The 6709-nt window shown below is 41.6% G+C and overlaps 1 pseudogene; it reads right to left on the reverse strand.

Moving 5' to 3' along the window:
* Positions 1–1921: 1921 nt before the first annotated feature.
* Positions 1922–2753, reverse strand: LOC119511573 (annotated as a pseudogene).
* Between the last annotated feature and the right edge of the window lie 3956 nt (positions 2754–6709).

Raw genomic sequence — 6709 nt, forward strand, 5'->3', positions numbered from 1 at the left:
GCTTTCAGGTGTTTTGTTCTCCAGTTCCTGAGTATTTTCTTCTGCCTCTTGAGATCTGCTATTGTATGTTTCCATTGTGTCTTTCATCTCTTGTGTTGTGCCTTTCATTTCCATAGATTCTACTAGTTGTTTTTTTGAACTTTTGATTTCTGCCTTATGTATGCCCAGTGTTTTCTTTACAGCCTCTATCTCTTTTGCAAAGTCTTCTCTAAACTTTTTGAATTGGTTTAGCATTAGTTGTTTAAATTCCTGTATCTCAGTTGAAGTGTACATTTGTCCCTTTGACTGGGCCATAACTTCATTTTTCTTAGTGTAGGTTGTAGTTTTCTGTTGTCTAGGCATCTGACCTCCCAGGCCACCCCAGTCAGGTTTTCCCAGAAGAGAACAGGCTCAGGTCACAGAAGGAGGAAATATTCAGTATCTGGTTTCCCTGATGGTTTTTCTTAGAGGGCTGACATGCCTGTGCTTTTCTGCCCAGCAAGTGCACCTGTCAGCCTGTCACTGGCTGGTGTAAGCGTGTGGGGCCTGTGGCTCTCCTTCCCCAGGCTTTGGGGTCTGGTTCTGGTAAGGCAGGTAGTAGAGCTGGGCCCCTCCCTTTCCTCTTGGGAAGCTATGCCCCCTCCAGAGATGTCATCTGCATATCAATAAGTTCTTTGTTTCTCTGACTCTGCTGTTCAAAGTGTTTTTTTGTTTGTTTGTTTGTTTTTGTTTTTTGTTTTTTTATAATTCAAATTCATGTGTTTATTTAGTAGACTGGAATATCACACTGTGGCTTTGATTCAAACAGTACAGGAATCATAATGGGTCAAGTTTTACAAAATTACATTCAGCAGCAGCTTCATGTTCTGAAAATTAGTTCATACAATTAAAGACTGGGCCTGAATAAATAAGAGAAAATGCCATGTAGAAAACCACCAACTGCACTGAAGGCATCTGCCATGAGTTGTGCTTTCTGGTTTTTGAAGCTCTTGCTACTTTATTAGCAATCAAGAAGAAGAGTTGCAAAAGTCTGACTTACAAATAAGCGAGGAAGCTATAAATGTGGCTGGAACGTGCTCCTCAGGGAAAGGAACCTCAGAGCTGGCCCTCATTGAAACCATGTACTTGAACTGGCTTTGAAGGAATCTTTCATTTCTGGGGAGACACGAGATTCACTGTTCTGTGATAAATAATCATTATAAAGAAAGTTATGGTGGAAGAGAAATCATGTCATTAAATTCTCACCACTGTAGGTCCCAGAGGAAAAAGCTCCAAGTCCTGTCTCTTCAGGAGAATAACAGAAGGGCCCAAGGCTGGGATTTTCAGGTGAATCCCGCAGCATGGCCAGTGACGTGAACGCTCATCAGCAGCAATTTGCATGAGGGGCAGTAACTTCAGTCATTTTCAAAAACGACTGGTACTGTCCCTCTAGAGGACAGTGTCTTCAATACCTACTTGGTAGGGTAGAAGATGGGGAATGAAATCCCGGGAGTTCGTATGAAGTTGGTATCAATGAGGGAATGGAATTTTCTACTAAAGCAAACAACAGTTGGGAATCCCTTCCAACTTCAGTGATTATAGGCATCTGTAACCCTAATGTTAGTCTGGAGAAGACATTCATAATTAGATGGTGCTCCTGGGCAGGAGTCAGGACTGAGCTCGATTCCTTGCTATTGGTCTGGTATCCGCTCTTCAGAAATGTCTGGATTCATCGAATGCAACCCAAGGCCACTGATGGGAGTAAGCGTCTTATGCCAGCGACTAATAACAGATGGTTTCCATCAACACAGACAATCATTAGCACTCTCCACCCAGGTCGTAAGGACAGCACAGTGGTGGCTGTAACATGGGAATATCAAAATTAGGATTTAGGTGAGTGCATAGTTCAGTCTTCCCGGACAGGGCCCCCAGGTCGTGTCCTACTGCCGGGTGGTGCCTTGGCTCAGTGTTCCTGGGCGACCTCCTGGGTGGCCTTCGGGCCTGTTGAGGACTTGTCCAGGGCAGGTTTCTTTGAGTAATCCCTTTCTCCAAAAATGGTGCTTCCTAGTCGGACATTTGTAGATCCCATTTCGATTGGGTACTGGAAGTCCCCGGACATGCCCATGCTCAGCTCGACCTGCTGGGTGGGGATGTTCAGCTTTTCACACAGCTCCTTCCGGAGCGACAGTAACATCTGGAAGTCTGGATTTGGTCCTTGACTAAGATCATGCCCAAAGCTTCCTATGGTCATCAATCCGACAAACTCCAGGCTGGGGCACTTGGCTTTTATGTGTTCTACCACAGCTACTGCCTCTGATGGTGGAAGGCCATGTTTACTCTCCTCTCCACTGGTTGTTAATTTGCACCATGACCTTTAACCTTTCTGGAGAATTTTTTTTCTGCCAGGAACTGTTTACTTGTTCTGCCAATTTCACAGAATCCACTGCTTCCAGCATGAAGAGATTGGGGACACCTATCGATTTGTTGACATTTTGTTTCTGTAGGTGGCCAATGAAGTGCCATTTGATTTCAGGACAGGCAGACAGAATTTTAGGATGTGATGCTTTTTCTAGCAGCTCCTGAACATAGTTCTCCCCGAAAGTACGCTGACCGTGCTTGTAGGCCTCGATCACCAAGTCTTGCAGGTTTGGTTTTGCTGACTGCTACGAGCCGGGGCTGGATGGCTGGGAGATCCGCAGCCGCCGCACCTCCGCCTGCTGCACGCGCTCGTTCACGGCCCGCAGCGCGAGCCCGACGCCCAGCTCGGCTGACACGCCGCTGGCTCTCCACATGCCCCGAGGCGGACGCCGACCCAGGCCCCCGCAACCGATCAAAGTGTTTTGATGTTAAAATGGCTGAGGCTTTCTTTACCGCAACGTGCCGCGGGCTGAAAACAGCTGAGGTTTTTTCCACAGAGAAAGGGACAGAAAAGCTCCCGGATTCATCCATCAGCCAGAGATGGCACCCGATCCTCTGGGCTCCCCATCCTGAGACAGATATGTCCCCTGACTCTCCCAAGGTCAGTTGTCACCAAAAGCCTCTGTCTGCTTGTTGGGGATTCGCTGTTTGTATTGAGCAGTTAATATTAAAACCCCAGTTGGGGCTGGGCTGAGGTCCACTCGCTTCTTTGGCGAGTGCTGTTCTCTAGCACTGCATGGCTTCCGTGAGGGAGGGGCTCTTGGCTCTGGCTCTCAGAGTGGGTCCGCAGTTCTTACTTACAGATTTTATGCTGCGATCTCAGGCATTCCCTCCAATTCAGGTTGGTGGATGATGAGTTGTCAGTCACGTTTGTCTCCCTGCAGTTATTCCAGGTTATTTACTAGTTTTTTGGTCATTTATGAATTGTTCCAGGGGGAGACTACAGTCTCCACTCCTCTCTATGCCGCCATCTTAGCTCCTCCCAGGATAGGTCTTAATGCCATTACTGAACGCCTTCTAAAGAGAAAACCATGGGGAGGATGTGGAAGCTGGAAGTCACCTGGACCCTCAAAGAGAAAGGAAAGGACATCGCCATGTGGCAGGAAAGCCAAGGAACCCCAAGATTGCCAGCCCTCCAGAATGCTACTGACCCCAGGATGAAACAAACCTTTTAGCATCTGAAACTTAGACAATTAAATTCCCATTTTTTTAGCCAACCCATTGTGTGGTGTTTTTCTTAGCAGCCAGGAAACTAAGGTGTACCATAGTTTATTCAGCCACTGCCCTATGTATGCACATTTAAGATGCTTCCAATATTTTGAAATCACAAATAATGCTGCAGTTAACAACCTTATACGTATATATTTTTGCATCGTTGAAACGGCGTTTTTAAGGTAGATTCTTAGAAGTGGGATAATTGGATGGAAAGGGAGGTGCCTTTGTAGTTTTAGTAGGAATGCCACAATTCCCTCCAGGAGCATTGTACAAATTCACATTCCTAATGAAATCTTATGACAGTGCCTGTCTCCCCACAGCCTCACCCACAGAATGTATTGCCATGTTGTTTTGAAAAAATTTTTGTCAGTGTGACATGTGAGAAATGTTACTGCAGTGCTATCTTAATTCTCTGTTCTCTAATTTTTAGTGAGTCTGAATATTTTTCATGTGTCTGAGGGCCTTTTTTATGTTTTTTAATGAAATGTCTATTTATATGCTTGTTCAATTTTTGCTATCATGTATTTTGTCCTCTGTTCCTTAATTTTTAAGAGAGTTCTTGATATATTAAGGATATTAGCCTTTTGTCTGTAGTATCTGTTGTAAATATTGTCCACTAGTGTTTGAGTTGTCTTTTTACTTTATTTATGATTTTTCTATGCAGAATGCTGTTCATTTTTTATGCAGTCAAATCTGTCAATCTGTGCTGATAGGTAAACTGCATGTTGAGCCATAGTTAGAGTCTTTTCCCACACCAAGATTTAAGAGGAATTCACCTGTGTTTTCTTTCTATACTTGAATGGTTTCTTAATGCATTTGGGGTTACTTCTTGTATGTGGTATGAGCTATAGATCTAATTTATCTTTTTCCACGGTGGCTTTTTCTCAAATGGCTACCCAGCCAGCCCAGCATGATTTATTTAAAAGTTCATCTTTACCCCAGTGATTTGAGATGTCACCTTTGTCATCTACTAAATTTCCATTTGTATTTAGGTCTAATTCTGAACTTCCTAGTGTGTTCTGGTATATTGCCTATTCATAAGTCAGTATTATACTGTTTTAATTATAGATACTTTAATTAAAGTAAGTTTAATGTTTGATAGTGATAGATCCTGTCATAGCTTTTTCTTCCCAATGTTTTCCTAATTATACTTGTATGTTTGATTTTTCATATGAACTTTACATTTAAATTTTCTAACTCAACTGTTTTTATTGGGATAGCAATCTTTGATTTTCTTAAATGAGCTTGCAGTCTAGTGGAGAGATAAATGTTAAACAAATAATTTGACAGAATGAACTACAGTGGTGGTAGTGAACTATCAGAAGATCACTGGTAGAGAGCATAGAAGGGAAATGAGATGGTGTTCAGATTGGTTGTAGGGGACATTAACAAGAAGCTTACAGTAAGAAAGGTAAAAGGAAATAAGAATTTGCTCTGAACACTCCATAATACGTGCCATTTGGAGACAGTTATTAACTTTCATTAATAGACATATCATAAAGTGGGGCACATCACAGGCACTTGTGTTACACAAAGGGTGAGGGCTCAACCAGTACTTAGAGCAATTGCCAATGTTAATACAGCATTTAAAGCAGAAAACAAAGGGACTTCCTGATGACTGAGAAGTAAGAGTTACAAAGTTGGAGATTTTTATGAGTTTGCTTTTTCCCTCATCCTTGTATTCAAAGGATTCAAAGCATTATAAAGATGGAAATGTTTCCTGATGAGCTAGTGGTATCGATGACATTTCTATTTCTAAGGGAGTTGTTAATAAGCTCAATTACCTTAAGCAAATAACAATATTTCTCAGTGTCAGTTTTCTCATCTCTAAAGTGAGGGACTGGATTGGATAATCTAAGTTTCCTTCTAGCAATGCTCACTAAATGCTTCCAATGGTTGCAGCAGATTGAAAGGCAGTATGTATTATGACATATGCAGACCTGTAAGACTCCATCTTTAAGCAAACCAGACACCTGTGCCATTTAATGCTATTTTCCTCTGTTTTTAATCTTGCTATAATTCACTTGACATCATTACAGCCATTAGACACCTATATAAAGTGAACCATTAGCTTAATTACACTGATATTTAGATGTAAGGTTTATTTAGAGAAAAATAGCCAGAGAATCAATATTACACAAGGTTTTACTGATATGCAAAATTGTAAGGGCATTATTTTCTATGCATGTATTCATTTTTCTACACACAAAGTGAGTATTTTTCATGACCTTACATTTTTCTCTTATAAGAGAGCTTTGAGAGTTCCGGTTAACAGGTAAAAATAAAAGTTTGTTTTTCACTAAGAATATCAGATCACATTGTTCTCAAAAAAATTTCGGTTATCACTTTTTAATTTGTATATGGTCATTTGCACACATTGTCAGGCGTCAGGATATATTGCATCCATCTGTTTCATGCTCAGATATTTCTATCAATCACACAGCAGATGCTGTTTGATCAGAAACCTTGGCTCTCTTCCCTGGTTTTTGCATGGAATGGGGGGCCAGTTAAGGGTTTTGGAGGCAGCTCTTAAATTCTAGTGATCCACGTGGACTGCCAATATAATATTCGCCAGACAGGTGAGTACTCCACATAAGGCAGGGACCTGGTATTCTCATGATATCTATTCCATTGGTTTTCTCTATCACCTGGGTACTCTGAAATTACAGCTTAGATGTACCATCATAAACCATTGCCAGACCACCTCTTACCAACCTTGGCCTTTAGGAATGCTTGATTGGTCCATGAAGTTGTACAACGGGTCTAGTCTGACTATAGCTAAAATTCCTGGTTTGACCTGAAGTTAGAATTCTAATGAATCCTCATGACAACTTGAATTCTTCCATGGGATTAGGAGTAGCCCCTATGTGTCCAAATCCTTGTCTCACTGACTGGACGGGTTTCCATAGTTTTGGGCAATTCAGTTGCTTAAGAAGAATTTCAGCTGATATTTATTAAGTATATTTCTATGTGTGTGTTGGGTGCCAAGCTAAGTGTTTTGTGTGTTTTGTACATTTTCTAATGTAATGCTCACACAATTGTCTTGAAAACAATATTTTATTATTCAAATTTTGCAGAAGAAGAAACAAAGTTTAGAGAACTAAGTGACTTGTTCAAG

This window comes from Choloepus didactylus, chromosome 16, assembly GCF_015220235.1.
Source record: "Choloepus didactylus isolate mChoDid1 chromosome 16, mChoDid1.pri, whole genome shotgun sequence".
NCBI lineage: Eukaryota > Metazoa > Chordata > Mammalia > Pilosa > Megalonychidae > Choloepus > Choloepus didactylus.